The 18166-nt window shown below is 38.9% G+C and overlaps 1 non-coding gene across 1 annotated transcript; it reads left to right on the forward strand.

Annotated features, from left to right (window-relative positions):
• Positions 1-73, forward strand: TRNAA-AGC (transfer RNA alanine (anticodon AGC)). Its single transcript has one exon. It is a non-coding gene; the product is annotated as a tRNA-Ala (tRNA).
• Positions 74-18166: the final 18093 nt, after the last annotated feature.

Below are 18166 nucleotides of genomic sequence, written 5' to 3' on the forward strand. Positions count from 1 at the left end.
GGGGAATTAGCTCAAGTGGTAGAGCGCTCGCTTAGCATGTGAGAGGTAGTGGGATCGATACCCACATTCTCCAGGTTTTGCACTTTGGACTTCTACCTGTTGAAAACGAGAAAATACTGATCTCTTTGAAATTACGTAGGAGCACTGACAATATATAGATCTAGCGATTTATAATTTGTTTTCTATTTGTTTAGATGAGCTGCGATTCCAAAAAGACGTTGCATGTCCTATTCCTATTTTTCCTTTTTCTTCGTACAGCTTGGCCTAAAGGCAGCCACAGACTTGAGGAGGGCGGGGCAGAGCCCAGGGAAGAAAGTCCCAGCTTCCTGGGTAGGGGACTGAAAAGGGAAGCCCCAAGCAACAAGAAAGTACCTCTGAGGTTGTAGAGGAGAAGGAGTTCGGGAAGGCTAACCCATAAAGTTCTCTGAGCTCCAGGATGCACTTCAGAACTGCAAATAGGTGGCTTGGATCCCTAATGACTTTACAGAGACTTTGAGACTGAACTAAGTGACAGACCATTGCCCAAGTCCGTACTGGACACTCACCACCCTCCCTTTACTGGTAAGTGCAGATCGTGATGCATAGTTGTGTTTCCAAAATTCACCTGGACTAAATGAAATAATTATAAATCTCTTAGTAGAATCAATGATGCATAATCCTAAAAAAAGGAAGATAGTATTATAAGTTCAGTTGGGGATGTTAAAAAGGGATTATAGCTGGTCACATAGATGTAAGTGGAGGAATAAAGGAGGAAGTTTGGACTGGAGATAAGGTTGGGAACTATTTATTCTTTCACTCAGTCAGTCAGCTAATACTAACTGAGCACCTCTTATGTTTCATGTTAACAAAGGAGACCTTGGAAGGTGAAAGGGGGATTGAGATCTCTGAGGGTGTAAGATCCAGATCACTGGAACATCAGAGTAAAAAGGCAGACACAATTGTCCCAGGTCCCACAGCCCACAGGGTCCTATGACCTGGTGTGGACTCTATGCCTCTGATTGTGGCATCCTTGGAGGTAGTGTTGGTTTACATGGTGTGACTTTATAAAATAATGATTATGATTTAAAGAAAATGGGAAATTAACCAAGCAGCATCTCTTTGAGACTAACATTGGAAAAGTCCATTCCTCAGTGAACCTTCCTCAGGGTGGTGCCCTCTTGGTGAAACCTGCAACAAGCATGTCAGTCTCATAATCTGAAGGTCCTGAGTTCAAGACTCAGAAAGGGCATGCTGTCCTCTTTTCACAGTCGACAGAAAAACACAACACAATAAAAACAAAACAATAAAAAACAAAAAACTGTTGCCAAGGAGTTGATTCCTACTCATAGAGACACTCATAGCGACTGTCAGAGTGACGGAGTAGAACTGGCCCGTAGAGATTCCAAGGAACCTCTGGTGGATTCGAAATACCAACCTTTCTGTTAGCAGTCAAACTCTTAACCACTGGGCCACCAGGGCTCCGAACAAGGTAAAAACACCAAACAAATCCTGTCAAATACTGGCCCCATCACTTACTGAGAATCGCTGAATTTTGTAGTGTTTTTAGGCTGCCAGTGGTTTGAATAAAATGGAGGGATAAAGCGATTTAGATTTCCCCTAATACTAAGAGCCATAATTTATCCTTCATCTCCCTCACCATCGTATGAGGAAAACAGAACTTTCTCTTCCCACTTCTGCTTTCATAGTGCCCAACCTGCAGACGTAGGGTGCAGGAAGTTTTAAGTCTGTTATTCATTTATTCAGCCAACACATAGTTCTGGAGTACATATCTTGTGTCGGGGACTGTTCTGGGAGCAAGGATTTCAAGAGTGAATAAAATACAAAAATCCCACCCATGTAGAAATCCATTGCCATCGAGTCAATTTCCACTCATAGTGACCGTATAGGGTTTTTGAGGAGCGCCCGGTGGATTTGAAGTGCTCTTAGCAGTCTGAACTCTTACCTCCTGTACCACTAGGGCTCCCCACCCCTGTAGAGCTAGATCCTAATTCATAGTAGAACCATAGAACTGATAAGAAAATACATAAATACATAAAAAGCTGGGTGAAGATGCCTGCTGTGGGGGAATAATAAGAAAATAAAGGGAGTCGAATTGAAGGTGGCATGCTCAGCTTGCAAAGGAAGAGACAGGAAACTTGTCACCTTGAAGATGCCATTCAGTCCTTCCTTCCTCCAGCCAACTTGTTGGGATCCTTGTGCCCAGGTTTTCTAACACTGTCATTAGAACGATTTTTACCTATCAAGGCAACTGGGGGTTAAGAGAACTGTTTTCACTTAAGGTTTGTTGCCTTAGTTGGATAAATGGTGGCATATGAGGCCTGGGGTGTAAATCCTTCACATGTGTCTTCATATGGAAAATGAGGACTGTAAAATCCCCTGGGTGGATTAATACCTAGAGCAGGACCTGAGCAATAGGACCTGATTCTGCCTTAGGTGCCATTTCCCTGCAGAACACTGGTCTCTGGCACAGAGCTTGTATCATAGGTGCTCATTAGGGGCTAGACAAATGCATTTACAGATTAAGGTTAGAATCCACCATAGTTCTTGTTACAGACTGAATTATGCCCACCCTCTCCCCCATATGTGTTAGAATCCTGACCGTTATACTTGTAGATGTAATCCCATTTGGGAATAGGCTTTTCTTGGTTATGGTAATGATGCCATATCAGTGTAGGGCGTGTACTAATCCTAATTACCTCTGAGTGATACAAAGAGCAACATAGACACATAGTCAAGCCAGCAGAAATGAGGGATGACAGAAGCACATGGGAGGATCACCAAAGAACCAAGGAAAGAGGAACACTGAAGCTATAGAAGCTGAGACAAGGATCTTCCCCTAGAGGGGACAGAAAAAGAGCCTTCCCCTAGAACTGGTGCCCTGAATTCAGACTTCTAACCTCCTAAACTGTGAGACAATAACTTTGTGTTCTTTAAAGCCACCCACTTGTGGTGTTTCGATTACAGCAGCACTAGATAACTAAGACATTTCTCTTCCTGGAAAGAACTGGCTTTCTCTAAGGTTCCTGATCTTCCCAGGTGATGAAAGAATCCTAAATGGTCTTCAAAAATTGAGCATTTTTTGGAAAAAGCAGGAAGCCCCAGTATAAAAAGCAAAGCCAAACTCGAAAGAGTAGAACTACCCCATAGGGTTTCCAAGGAGCAGCTGGTGGATCCGAGCTGCTCACTTCTTGGTTAGCAGCCAAACCCTTAACCACTGGGACCACAAGGACTCCAAAAACCACTACTGAAAATAAACCAAATCCATCGCCATCGAGTGGATTCGTATTCATAGCCCCCCTATAGGAAAGGGCAGAACTGCCCCACAGTTTCCTAGGAGCACCTGGTGGATTCCTTCTGCCAACCCTTTGGTTAGCAGCTCTCGTACTTAACCATTACACACTCAGGGTTTCCAATGGGCATAATTTAACCACACAGATAGGACTCAGGAAAGTTAAAGGCTCACAGGGTCAAGAATAAAGCAGCAGCAAATCTGTTACCAGAATGAGATTTCTGTGGTGGAGGGAAACAATGTGACAGTTTTATATCCACAATATGAAAGGCATGTTCACCAGAGTTCTTGTCTACTGATCTCAGAAAGGAAAGGAAGAAAAGAAACTTGTCCTACAATCCAGGAGAGAGAAAAGCCGTTCCTGTGATTTTTGCCTAAAAATCCTAACACATAATTAGGATCGAAAGGGATCCTGACCCTAGAATTACCAGTGTTCTCTTTGTCAGCTTTCTCTTCAAACCTAGCTCTGAGGAAAAGCCCTGATTCCCATAGCTTCCAATGATGTCTAATATTATCCTGCCCCTCCCTCAATTTATCCATATCCCAAAACCCTAAAATTTTCCAACATTGACCCTATCTTTCTCTGGAAAATAAGTTTATAGATCAATCCCTACCTATCCATCTTGGCCACATTGGGAGGGATGATGGTGTAGGTATGTGGGCCTGAGAGGCTGCCTACTTCCTCCTCCCAAGGTGCTACATTTCCTAAATCAAGTGACAATCACAGCCTCCTTTTTAAAGCCACAGTAACACAAGCTTTAAGAAGCCAAGTAGTTCTGACTGAAGATCCCACCCAGCTAGAGCTTGTCTCTTCCTTCATGGCAAATCAAGAAAGTAAACTTGCAGAGGGCTCAAACCTTTCCACAGAAAATTTTCTCACAACAACCTGCACTGGGTGTCCATTTTGCCACACTTCCTGAGAGAACAGTGGCGTTCATCCGATTTTTGTCTGACCCTGTGTCTAAGATACTCTGCCCTCACTTGGGTCCTGGTTCCTCTTTAACAATCTTGGGTTTCACTGTTATCCAGGGCAGACCCTTAGAATTGTCAAGGCACCTTACATCTAGAGTGATCACAGCTCAAAAAAACAAAGCAAGAACATGGTCAAGTAAGTGAAATGGTAAAGTGTTTGCTTTGCACTCAGAGGTAATGAAATGGACACTTGGTTTCTCTAGCTTCACTCCTACTTGGTAGGTACCTACCACCTCAAAGCTTCCCTTCTGAACTCAAATCTAGGAAATACTGAAATTCTTTCAAAAGTACTTCTTGTTCTTTTCTTATTTAACACACAAGGCAGCTCAGGTGCAATCTTGGACCAATAATAACTATTATTGGGATGTAGATAAAGAAGAACCTCTGAAAAGAACCATGGAGAGCAAAAGTGTCATCTGTGCTAGGCTTTTTCATTTCAGGATATGCAGTGCTCTTTGGGTGTTGGAAGGGCTGACCTCTCACTCCTGATCTCTTAACCCTTGTTCTTGGACAGAGAGGATCTAATTTTTCAGGTGAAAGGAAGGCCTCTCCGTTACTTGGAATTGAAATTTCTGGGGACCTCTGAAATATTTGAAGAGATGAAGTGAGAAACAAGGAAAGGTGGTGAAACAAAGAAGGCTGGTGAGGGACACCTAGAGAGACAGTATGTACAAGTTGTGGATCTGAGATCTCTGAGTAGAAGGGTCTCAGGAGAGGACACCAAGAGCCAGAGGGTCAGAAAAGAAAGTTATAACACCCAGAGGAATTCTTAGAGAAAACTCAGTCCAGAAGAATGGAAGTAAAAAGCTTTGGGAAGTCCTTACTGAAGGAGGTTTTTACCTGTCTGCCTTGGACCCCAGGATCAGCACCTGACAGTCCAGATCAAAACCCTCAGAAACTTTAGTAACTTCAAAGAAACTTGTTTGTCGTGTCTGTATTATTTTAGACATAATCCCATTGACTGTGTACAGAGTAGCACATGTATACCTACAATGAAGAAGTCGTGTGCACCAGAAATACATCCCTTTAGAGCTGATTAAAAAAAAAAAAAAAAGATAAAAAACCTTGGGAAAAACCCATCACTTTTCTAAGCAAATTCCTTATGCAGAACTGAAGATACATTTTTCTTCTTCGCAGAAGCAGCTGAAATTTGATTCAAATATGCAAGAAAAAGAAAATTCCATCATCTCAAAGCATCTTAAATCTCCAATTTCCTTTAAGGCGAACCACATAACAAAAAAAAGAAAGAAAGAAAGAACTCAGAGAGTGGAGAAGTTTTAACTTTAAATCAATTTCAACTCTCAAACTATAGCATGAAACAGAAAATTCTGATTTCTGTTTTGAGACTTTTTTTATAGTGGGAGAAATCGCAGGAGTGCCTGAAATGTCACACAGGAGGAAGAGAAAAAAAATTCCTATCAAATAATTTCTTAATATTAATAAATTTTCCCCTTTTAGTGTCCCCACTCAGACTTAAGGGGCAGTATGTTGCAGTGAATAAGCAGTGGTGCCATGTGAGGCTTTTTGTTGCCAGTTTCCAAAATCCATAGAATAGAAGGTTTGCTGAAAAGTTAGAAAAGACAGAATGTTTCATTAAAAAGGCAGACTTAAGATACAGAAATCAATTTTCCTGAGACTAGGATAAAGAAAATCTCTTGTTGTCTAAGGTAAAGGGAAAGATGTCTCAGGACCTATAAGAATAAGAACATGGACATTACTTGGCAGAATTTCCCCCACATGACCAAATATGTGCTAACCCAGATATTGGGCCACAGCCTCTGCAAATAAGTCCGCGCCTGTGGCAGAACACAGCGTGGAAGCTTCAGATCAGGGTGTTTCAATCTTTGCACTATTGACACGTGGGGCCAGGTTAATTCTATTTTAGGAGTCTTTCCTACACGCTGAAGAATACTTAGCATCATCCTTTCTGGTCTTAATCAATGGGTAACTTGACGGCAGTGAGTTTTTTAAGTACAGGTAAGTCTCCCTTATAGAGAATTAAAGGAGCCCTGGTCCCCAGTGGTTAATTGCTTGGCTGCTAGCTGAAATGTTGATGGTAGGAAACAGCCATTCCATGGGAGAAAAGTGTTGACAGTATGCTTCCTTACAGTCTAAGAAACCCTGTAGGGCAGTTCTCCTGACACGTGGGGTTGACAGCAATGGGTTTGAGTATAGAAAATTAATGAACCCACAGGGTCCATGAGCAGCAGGGGCTGGCAGTACAGAGTTGATTTGTGTAGACTGAGCTCTGAGTGGCTGGGTGATATGGAAAGGCTGCATGGGCAGTTGATGAAGAAGGTCAGAGTCCTTCTAGGCTGTGACCTAGTCCCAGGGGATAAGAGAGAAAGAAAGAGAGAGAGAGTCCAGCTAGTCTGAAGTATAGGTAGTTGTGCAGACTCTTGAGCCTAAGTCTGCTACCCATGACCTGGCCTCAGGGGGTCAGTGATGTTTTGACACAGCTCAGGAGAGCTGGGAAGGAGGTCCGATCTAACTCTGGGTGCTTAAGGCCAGAGAGAGGAATTGCCACATAAGTGGCTGGTGATGAAGAGCAGAAGGTGGAAGAGTGAGGCCTGGATCCAGATTCAGCTGGAAATTGGATTCATGCTGATCTTTGCTATGCAGTTAGTGATAAATGTGGGGTTTGCTCACCTCGCTCCCTTGTTAAAAAAAAAAAAAAAAATTAGCTAGCGTCAAATTCAAATAATTGGGTAAACACCACAATCTGATTTTAGAATATTTCCATCATCCCAAAAAAGAAACCCTGTGCACATTAGTTATCCTCCTTATCCTCCACTCTGCCCCTGCTGTAAAAGAACCACATTGTTGTCATTGAAACCCCCTAGGACAGAGTAGAACTTCCCCATACGGTTTCCAAGGAACAACTAGTGAACTGGAACTGCCAGCCTTTTGGTTAGCAGCTGTAGCACTTAACCCCTACGCCACCAGTGTTTCTGCCCCTGTTGTAGGCAACCACTTAATATACTTTCCGTCTTTATGAATTTGCATATTCTGAACATTTCCTATAAATGAAATCATAAATACATGGCCTTTTGTAACTGCTAACTTATACTTTGCATAACGTTTTCAAGGTTCATCCATGTTTGCTGAAAGTTCCATTTATGGATATACCACATTTTGTTAATTTGTTCCTCAGCTGATGAACATATGGGCTATTAACACATTGGCTTTTATAAACAACACTGAACATCTGTGTACAAGTTTTTGCACGAACCTATGTTTTCATCTCTTTTAGGTATACACTTACGAGTGGAATTGGTGGGGCATACAGCTAATCTGTATTTAATCTTTTGAGGAACTGCCAGGCTGTTTTTCAAAGCAGGTGTACCATTTTACATACCCACCAGTAGTGTATGATTGTTCCAAGTTCACAACCTCACAAACACTTGTTATTCTCTGACTTTTTGATTCTAGCCATCCTGATGGGTATAAAGAGTCCCTGGGTGGTGCAAGCAGTTAACAGAAAGGTTGAAAGTTCAAGACAATTTAGAAGTTTCTTGGAAGAAAGGCCTGGCAATCTATTTCCAAAGAATCAACCACTCAATACCCAGTGGAGCACAGTTCTACTCTCAGGCACATGGGAGTTTCATGAGTTGGAATTGACTCCATGGCAACTGGCTTGGTTTTTATTTGTTTTCCTTTTTAAGTGAGGAAACCATGGTGGTGTGGTGGTTAAGTGCTACAGCTGCTAAACAAAGGGTTGGCAGTTCAAATCCGCCAAGCACTCGTTGGAAACTCTATGGGGCGGTTCTACTCTGTCCTGTAGGGTCGTTACGAGTTTGGAATTGACTTGACAGCACTGGGTTTGGTTTGGTTTATAAAATGTTATGTCATTATGGTTTTGATTTGTGTTTCCCTGATGACTAATGATGTTGAGCATCTTTTCACGTGTTTATTGGGCACTTGTATATCATCTCTGAAGAATTCTTAGCCCATTTTAACATAGATTTTTAATACTTTCATTATTGATTTGTAACTATTCTTTCAATATGTTAGGCACAAATTCCTGACCAAATATATGATTTGCATTTCCTTTGGAGATAGTATCTTTTGTGTATATATTTATCTCAGCTACATCTTCAATTAAAATATCTTATTACTTAAACAGTGTTTTAATACAGTTGGATAAATAAATTTACTATTGAAGAAAAGTTTAACCATTGCCTTTGAGTCCATTCCAAGTCATAAAACTGCCCTGTAAGGTTTCCAAGGCTGAACTCTTTACAGAAACAGGCTGCCACATCTTTCTCCACTGGAGCAGCTGGTGGGTTTGAATCACCAACCTTTAGGTTAGCAGCTGAGTGGTTAACCACTGAGCCATTAGGGCTTCTTGAAGTAAAGTGTAATAAGGTAAAATATTTGCAGACCCAAGATCTTCTTGGAGCAGAGAGAAGAGAGGCATCTGAGCCTGACTACTGTGTCAGGAAAAGCTTACCCAAGGATATGATACCTGGCTAGATTTGAAACAATGATTAAGAGTTTGCTCGTTAAAAAAGAGAATAGGATAAGATAGCCTTCCAAGCAGAAATACAAGCATGTGCATTGAAACTGTGATGTGCAACAGAATGACATATTTATTTTTAACGAAAATCTGTGAAAGTTAGTGTGCTCTTAGCCATGGTGCTATGTTGCATGTAGTTAAGTCAATTAAAGTGTATCGTTGTTTTCTAAATATGTAGTATAGACATGACAGTTTAAGAAGTTAGAAATGGAGTCATTAAAGTAAGGCCAAACAATCTGCCCCTATCTGCTTTTTGTAGTCAACCTTATTGAGATATAATTTACATATAGAAAATTGTACCTGTCCAGTTTTTAAGTGCCCAGTTTTATGAATTTCCACAAATGCCAATAGTTATGTAACAACTAAGGAGTCAAGTTATAGAGCATTTCCTTTTTGCCCCAGATTTCTCTCCTGTTACTTTGTAGTCAGTCTCCTCCATCCACTCCCAGCTCCTGGCGACCAGTAATCTGATTTCTATGCCTCTAGCTTTAGCTTTGAAGTTTTCATAATACGACATAAATAGGATCAGGTGCTACGTAGCCTCTTTTACTTAGCGTAATCATTTTGAGATAATCCAAGTTGTTGTATTTATCAGTAGTTCCTTTCATTGCTCAGTGAATTCTCACTGTATACATATATCACAATTTTTTTATCCATTTGACAGTTGATAAGTATTTGGATTATTTCCAGTTTTTGGCAACTATGACTACAGCTGCCGTATATATCATCATACGGGTCTCTCTTTAGTGGAATTATATATATATATTTACTGGATAGTATATTTTCATTTCTCTTGGATGAGTATCTAGGATCAAATTGCTGTGTCATGTGATAAACTATGTTTACCTTGGTAAAAAACTGCCATATCTTTTTTAGGAGTAGTTTTACCATTTTGCATTCATACTAGCATTGTATGGCAATTTCTATTTTTCTGTATCCTTACCAGTACTTGGACTTGTCAAGGGTATTTTGGGTTTATTTGTTTGTTTTGGTTTTTGTTATTTTGTTTTTCATTCTAGTATGTCTGTGGTGGTATATTCTTGTGGTTTTAATTTTCACTTTTCTATGACTTGTGATATTATATGTCTTTTCATTTGCTTATTTGCAATCCATGTTTTTCTTTATACGAGGCCTGCTTAAGACTCTTGCACCATCAAGATTGTATTGTCTGTTCCTTTTTTTATTATTGTAGTTAGGAGAGTTTTTATATATTCTGGATTCAAGTGACTTATCAGATATTTGGTTTTGTAGGTATTTTCTCCCAGCATTTGCCTTATATTTTTATTTTCTTAAAGATGTCTTTCAAAGGGCAGGCATTTTTAATTTTTGGTAAAGTCCAATTTATCAATTTTTTTTTCATTTAGTGTCTTATCAAAGAAATCTTGTCATAATCGAATACGATGAAGATTTTCCTCTACTGTTTCTAGAAGTTTTATAGTTTCAGGTTTTATATATTGTCTATGACCAAATTCATCTTAACTTTTTAATATGACACAAGGAGGGCTCAAGGTTCTTTTTAAGTTTTGCATAGGGATGGCCAGTTGTTGAAACACCAATTGGTAAAAAGTTGCCTTTCTCCAATAATTTACCTTTTTATCTTTGTGAAAACAAATCAACTGTGTACATATGGGCTTACATCTGAGCTGTTCTGTTCCATTGATTTATATGTCAGTCCGTTCACCAGTACTACACAGTCTTGGTTACTCTAAGTTTATACTTCTTAAAATCAGGTATTGTGAGTCCTCTATCTTTTTTTTGTTTTTCATTAAAAAAATTGTTTCAGCTATTCCACATCTCTTGCTTTTCCATTTAAATTTCTGAGTGAATTTCTATAACAAAGTCTGCTGCTATTTTAATTAGGAGGAATTAAGTATATATATAAATTTGAGAAGTATTGACATATTAACAATATTGAATCCTTCAACCATGAACACAGTATATCTCTCAATTTAATAGATTTCATTTAATTTATCTCACTAATGTTTTGTGGTTTTCACCATACAGATCTTGCATGTATTTTGTTACTTTTATCCTTGTTTTGTTTTTCAGTGTATTGTAAATTGTATTTTTTAATTTCCATTTCCATTTGTTCACTGCTAGTGTATAGAAATACATCTAATTTATGTACATTGAACACGTATCTGTGATTTTTCTCACCTCACCATACTAGATCTAGTACCTTGTACAGATATTGGAATATTTTGTGTAGAAATCATGTCATCTATCAATGTTGCTGTTGTTTTTGTGTGCCATCGAATCGATTGCAACTCCTAGAGACCCTATAGGACAGAGTAGAACTGCCCATAGGGTTTCCTAGGCTGTAATCTTTACAGGAGCAGGTTGCCGGTTATTTTCTCCCAGAGTGGCTGATGAGTGTGAACTGCCCATCTTTCAGTTAGCAGCTGAGCACTTTACCATTGCACCACCAGTTTTCCTTTGTCCATCAATAAAGACAGCTAGTTTCTTCCTTTCCAATCTGCATGCCTCTATTCTTTTTTATCTTGTCTTACTGCATATCCCATCTACTTTTCATTTACTCTTCAATGAAGTCTAAATGACCTAAAAGCTGATCTCCTTTCATGTCTCTTTATTTTCTACTTTCATGTCTTTGTTAATGAAATACCTTAAGTCTTCCTTCTCATGCCCTCCACAGCCTACCCCCATTCCAGGATACAAACTTCAGCAGAAAAATCCTATATATCCTTCAAGGCCCAGTGCAAATCTGACATTCTCTATGAACTACATCCTGATTTCCTATCTGAAAATACCCACTCTAAAGTTCACATAACTTCTTTTTTTCCTATGTATAATGTGCTGCAATAACATCCATTGATCCAGAATACTTTGAGACATATGAATACTTTTTTTCTTTAGGTCCTTCCCTTCCTACAAGACTGTAAGTTCTTTGAAAAAATGAACCATGTTTTATTTTTTCTTTTTCTGTCTTATCTAGTGCAATTCAAGGAATAACAAGTGTTTTTTAATGTCATTATATATAAATACTATAATTATATTAATACTTTGGAGCCCTAGTGGAGAAGTCGTTAAGAATTCAGGCTGGTAACTAAAGGTCAGCAGTTCAAATCCACCAGCAGCCTCTTGGCAACCCTACTGGAGAGTTCTAACTCTGTCTTATAGGGTTGCTATGAGTCGGAGTTGACTGGCAATGGGTTTATATAGCTATTATATAATATTTGTGATATATATATATATATATAATATTTTCACTCCAGGCTTCTAATGTTCACAGTAGCTGGTTGATTTATGTAAACTATAAATTACATAACAGGATGCTTTTCAGAGAGGATTTAATAAACTATTACCTTTAGAGTAAATGCAGGCTTTAATTCAGAAGTTGTACTCAAGCTAATGTTATACTCTATCAGAAGGTTTTGTATGTACGTCTTCATTCTGATCCAACACCCTGATTCTCAAACACATTCCTGTGTTAGGGACAATTGAAAGTGGCTTTACTTATGAATTAAACGATAAAGATGTACAAATTCGAAAACTTTACATTTCATAATTTGCCACCTTTTTTTTAATACTAATGACACATATGGGATCTTTTTAGCTCGTAGATGGACTATGGATATAACTTTATAAGCGTCCCAATCATTTTCAACAGGAAATAGTGACATTACCTACTATTTTGTTGCTTCTCTGAATCTAGAAGAAGTGTGTATATTATTAACTTTAGATTATTATTAAAATATAATATTCTAATTACTACACCTATACAAAAACTTAGTCCTAAAATCTGGTGGCTTAAAACACGATTTTCATTTCCTCATGATTTTGTGAATGAGGAATTTAAAAGGGTTCAGCTGGGTCATTCTTCATTGTGGTGTATCATGCACTGGAAGTCAGACATTGACTGGAACCAACACAAAATAATCACAATACTATAAACAAAACATGTCCAGGATCCAGCCAATGGCTCACACATTTCAAGGAATATTTGATACAACAGAGCTCCCAAATAAAATGAATTTAAACAGTTTTTGGACTTCATAACAGAGTTTGCAGCCTAGCTAATTTAATGCTTACTTGGTTGTATCAGCCTCAAACTGATGGAATAGAACTTGAAGCACAGACTGCTACCATCTCATCCCTGATAATAGGACAATGATCCCAAGGGGCAGCCAGTCAAGGGAGACTAGAAACATTTCTTAAGAATCAGACTAGGATTTATCTTCACATAAATCTTATTGCAGTCAGTTTTTACCATCTCTTTATTTCTTTGGGGTAAGCATGTTTCTGGTGAGTTGTGCTATCTTGCAGAAAACAGGTGTTTCATGCAGTGATGTTTTTGGAAGGCAGTAGATATCAGGAATGGAGCTGGACTGTGCATCACTTACAAAGAATCCAAGTTGTTGAGTCTCTGACAGTACCAGATTCCTTCCACACTGGCCACATGTTTTTCATTTTAGCTCTTGGCCAAAATAAGAAGCAGCACTTGTCTTTTGTTTTGTTTTCCATGACTTCTTCCATTTCTTGCAAGGCGATCTGATTTTCCTTGCTGTAAACTGATATAAAGATAGCATTGTTTGTTATTATTCACTGGGAAGGACATAAATCTGTATTTCTAGGGGAAGATCAATTGTTTCTTGGAAACTTGTGGCCCTCATGTCTCCTTTGTCTTCTGAGTGACTGTGAAAAATTTTGGCCATCACCAGCCACTCAGTTTATTTTCCCCATCTTTCATAGCATCTCTGCTACTGTTGTTGATCTTGTTGTTAGGGGCCATGCAGTAGGTTCTGACTCATAGTGGCCCTATGTACAACAGAAAAACAACACTGCCCAGTCCTGCGCTAGCCTCACAATTGTTGCTATGTTTGAGTCCATTGTTGTAGCCACTGTATCAATCCATCTCACTGACAGTCTTCCTCTTTTTCACTGACCCTATACTTTACCAAGCATGATGTTGTTCTCCAGGGACTGGTCCCTCCTGACAACATGTCCAAAGCAAGTGAGACAAAGTCTCGCTGTCCTTCCTTCTAAGGAGCATTCTGGCTTTACTTCTTCCAAGACAGTTTTGTTCAATCTCGCAGTCCATGGTAGATTCAATATTCTTTGCCAATACTGTAATTCAAAGTCGTCAACTGTTCTTCAGTCTTCCTTATTCATTGTCCAGCTTTCACATGCATATGCATATGAGGCAATTGAAAATATGCTCGGATCAGGACACTTAAGTCCTCAAAGTGACATCTTTGTTTAAAAAAAAAAAAAAGAATGGTTATTAGTCTAATCCATTGTGATGCTCCCTTGATAAATAGAAAAGCATGCCTCAAACTAGGCATTGCCACAATTTGTTAAGAGTGCCAGCGTTTGTATTAGGGAAACGTCCATTAGCATTTCAGAAATAGATCAAGACAGGGAACCCATCATTGCTTATTTTCTTTCCAAGTATATACATATTAATTTTCTTGCTGGCATCATTAGTGACTGCTTTGATGTTCAAACCTAGCTATTCATCTGGAAGAAAAAAAAATGAAATAAACTAACAAAAAAACTAACCTAAGCAAATGCAACTCCCATCTATGATGACCCACCAGGATTAACTTGCAGTTTCCAAATTTTCCAGTGTAATAGTCACAAATTTGTCCAAATAACCACTGCACTCACTTCCATTATTAACACAAAACCTTAAATTCTTTTATGCATCCTAATTTTGATGTATTCAATGCATGTTTACGGAGTGCCTCTTACGTGTTAGACTCTGAGCTAGGGAGCATTCAGAGAAGAATGATTACAAGATAGTCTCTGTCCTTAAGGCACATATTTAAAGAAATGCAACCCAGCCTGTTGACGGTTATAGGTAAATGCAGATATCCAGGAGTCTCAAAAGGTTTTTGAATGGGGGATATATAAACAATGAATATCCTCTGTTGGATGTTAAAGAATACATAGGGATTGGCTTTAACTTGGAGAGAGAAGGAGAGAGGGTATTGGAGGAAGTCACTGTAGGCAGAAAAGTTAAAGCAATGCCTCATGAGTAAGATGAAGCATCTAGATTTCATGTATTTGGTGGACTTTAAAACATTTTAGAAAGAGGTCATGGAGAAAAAGAAATGGGTTTTAGGAATAAGCAAGGCACAAAGGATGAAGGACAAAGTTTGAGCTTGTTGTTCTTGTTGTTAGGTGCCGTCCAGTTGGTTCCTACTTATAGCGACCCTATGCACAACAGGACGAAACACTGCATGGGCCTGTGCCATCCTTACAACCGATGTTATCTTTGAGCCCATTGTTGCATCCACTGTGTCAGACCACCTGGTTGAGGGTTTTCCACTTTACACTGATCCTGTACTTTAACAAGAGTGATGTTGTTCTCCAGGGACTGATCCCTCCTGACAACCTGTCCACAGTAAGATGCAGTCTTGCAATCCTTGCTTCTAAGGAGCATTCTGGTTGTACTTCCTCCAAGACATATTTGTTCCTTCTTTTGGCAGTCCATGGTATATTCAATATTCTTCACCAACACCACAATTCAAAGGCGTCAGTTCTTCTTCAGTCTTCCTTATTCATTGTCCAGCTTTCACATTCATATGATGTGACTAAAAATACCATGGTTTTGGTCAGGTGCACCTTAGTCTTCCAGGTTATGTCTTTGCTTTTCAACACTGTAAAGGGGTCTTTTGCAGCAGATTTGCCCAATACAATGCGTCTTTTGATTTCTTGACTGCTGCTTCCATGGATGTTGATTGTGGATCCAAGTAAAATGAAATCCTTGACAACTTCGATCTTTTCTTGTTTATCATGATGTTGCTTCTTGGCCCAGTTGTGAGGATTTTTGTTTTCTTTATGTTGAGGTGTATCCATACTGAAGGCTGTGGTCTTTGATCTTCATCAGTCAGTGCTTCAAGTCCTCTTCACTTTCAGTAAGCAAGGTTGTGTCATCTGCGTAACGCAGGATGTTAATGAGTCTTCCTCCAATCCTGATGCCCCCTTACTCTTCACATTGTCCCACTTCTCGGAGTATTTCCTCAGCAAAGAGGTTGAATAGGTATGGTGAAAGAATACAACCCTGATGCACACATTTCCTGACTTTAAACCACTCAGTATCCCCTTGTTCTGTCTGAACAACTGCCTCTTGATCTATGTCCAGGTTCCTCATGAGCACAACTGTTATGGAATTTCTATTCTTTGCAATGTTATCCATAATTTGTTATGATCCACACAGTTGAATGCCTTTGCATAGTCAATAAAACACAGAGAAACATCCTTCTGGTATTCTCTGCTTTCAGCTGAGATCCATCTGACATCAGCAATGATATCCCTGGTTCTACATCCTCTTCTGAATCTGGCCTGAATTTAGGCTGGAGACGCATATTTTGAAGTCCACTCCAGATATATGGCACCGAAGCCAAAGAAATGAATATAAAAGCAACGAGTGAAAGAAAAGAACACAGGACACAACAGTATATATTCACTGACTGAGGTATCCAACTTCTTTTTAATGTAGTTATTCCTGAAGGGATCCACAGATACAAAAAAACATTTTGAGGAGCACATGATATTTCAGCTTATTTGCATTTCTTAAAGTTTGTTTTCCTGATTCTGTAGTTCTTATGCACATAAACTAAGATGCTTTGGAGTAACATTTTGCAAGGAACAGTCCTGCTTTTTCTAACTGGACCTGGCATTGTGGGAAACTCTTTTGTATTTGTGGAACATATGTATATGTTCATCATGAGTCTTGAGAAGAAACAGACTGACCTTATTCTCAGTCATCTGGCTTTGACCAATACCATGATACTTTTTACCAAAGGAATACCAGAGACAATAGCTGCATTTGGCTTAATAAACTTCCTCAGTGCTGTTGGTTGTAAAATTTTTATTTATCTTTGGAGAGTGTCCTGGGGTCTTTACATCTGCACCACCAGCCTTCTGATTGTGGTTCAGGATACCACCATCAGGGCCAGAGATGCTTCATGGATGAAGTTCATACCAAGGACCCCCTGGCATGATTTTCACTTGTCTGTGCTTTTGGATCTTCAATTCACTAATGAAGACTAACTAACTTGCTCTACTCCATCAAAACCATCAGCAACATAACCAGATCTGGATATAGACATTATGCTAACTATTGCTCAATTTCACCATCCAGAGAGATAATGAGATGGATTTTTCTCATTCTCATGATATTGCAAGATGTATTCTTTATGGGCTTCATGACCTGGGCCAGCAGCCACATGGCACTTCTCCTTCATAAACACCACAAACATGTTTTGTATCTTAAAAACTCTAGATATAGCCGCAAAACCACTCCTGAGACCAAAGCCATTCAAAGTCTTCTTCTGCTGATGTTTTGCTTTCTTTCCTTTTATTGGACAGATTGTATTTTGCCCTTCTATGTAGCTTCTTTATCAGGAAGACATCCTATAGCAACAAATATTGAAATATTACTAGTAGTTATGCCATTGTCAGTCCTTTCATATTAATTATCAGGAACAGCTGCCTAACTGCATACTGACAATGTGCTTGATACTTGCATGAAATACTTATGGACATAGATCTCTTCAGGGACTAATACTGTAGCCTTTCAGGATTGTATAGGTACACATTTAACAGTTGCCTAACCAAATAAAGGCTTGTTTATTCATTAAAAAAAAAAAAGATCTCTGGCAGAACAAACTTGCACAGGCACCAAAATTTATAAGGACTGAGACTCCTTCTAGCTTCCATCTTTGGGGTAGGAATGTCATTGTCGTCTTATGCAATGACTGAGCCACTCAATCTCCTCTCGGCAATCCAGGCAAGAATGAGAAAGAAGCAATAAGGAAAAAGGAGTAACATCTGTGTCAGGATAAGAAAACTTTTCCAGCATTCTCAATCAGACTTACTGATATTCTATCTTATTGGCAAATTCTATATGACATGAAAACCGTTGTACAAAGGAACTTAGGAAATGCAGATTTTGTTTTTACTCATGGCTACCACCTACAATACCAGGGTTATTTAAATAAGGTAAAATAGGAGAATATATATTTGGTAGATAACTCGTCACAAAGTAGATGCTAAAATATTTCTCCTGAATTCAAAACCCTATATGTTGAGTTAATTCAGAGTGAAGAAATATTTGTGAAAATATTTACTTAAAGCAGAAAACGAGGAAAACATATAGTTTATTTTGTATTTTACCTCCCCATCACTATTCTTCACAACTGCATACTTGAATTATATCTCTGGTATCTCAAAATTTATCAAAGTAAAGATCATGATTTTCATCTTTCATTTTGGGGGAAAAAAGACTTCAGGTTAGTAAGGGTGTGTTGAACCAGCTCTTCTCATATATTGCCAATGGAGTATAAACTTTTATATTTTCTGTGGTCACCTTGGTAATATCTACCAAAACAAAAACTCACATACCCTTGGATCCAGCA

This window comes from Elephas maximus, chromosome 1, assembly GCF_024166365.1.
Source record: "Elephas maximus indicus isolate mEleMax1 chromosome 1, mEleMax1 primary haplotype, whole genome shotgun sequence".
NCBI lineage: Eukaryota > Metazoa > Chordata > Mammalia > Proboscidea > Elephantidae > Elephas > Elephas maximus.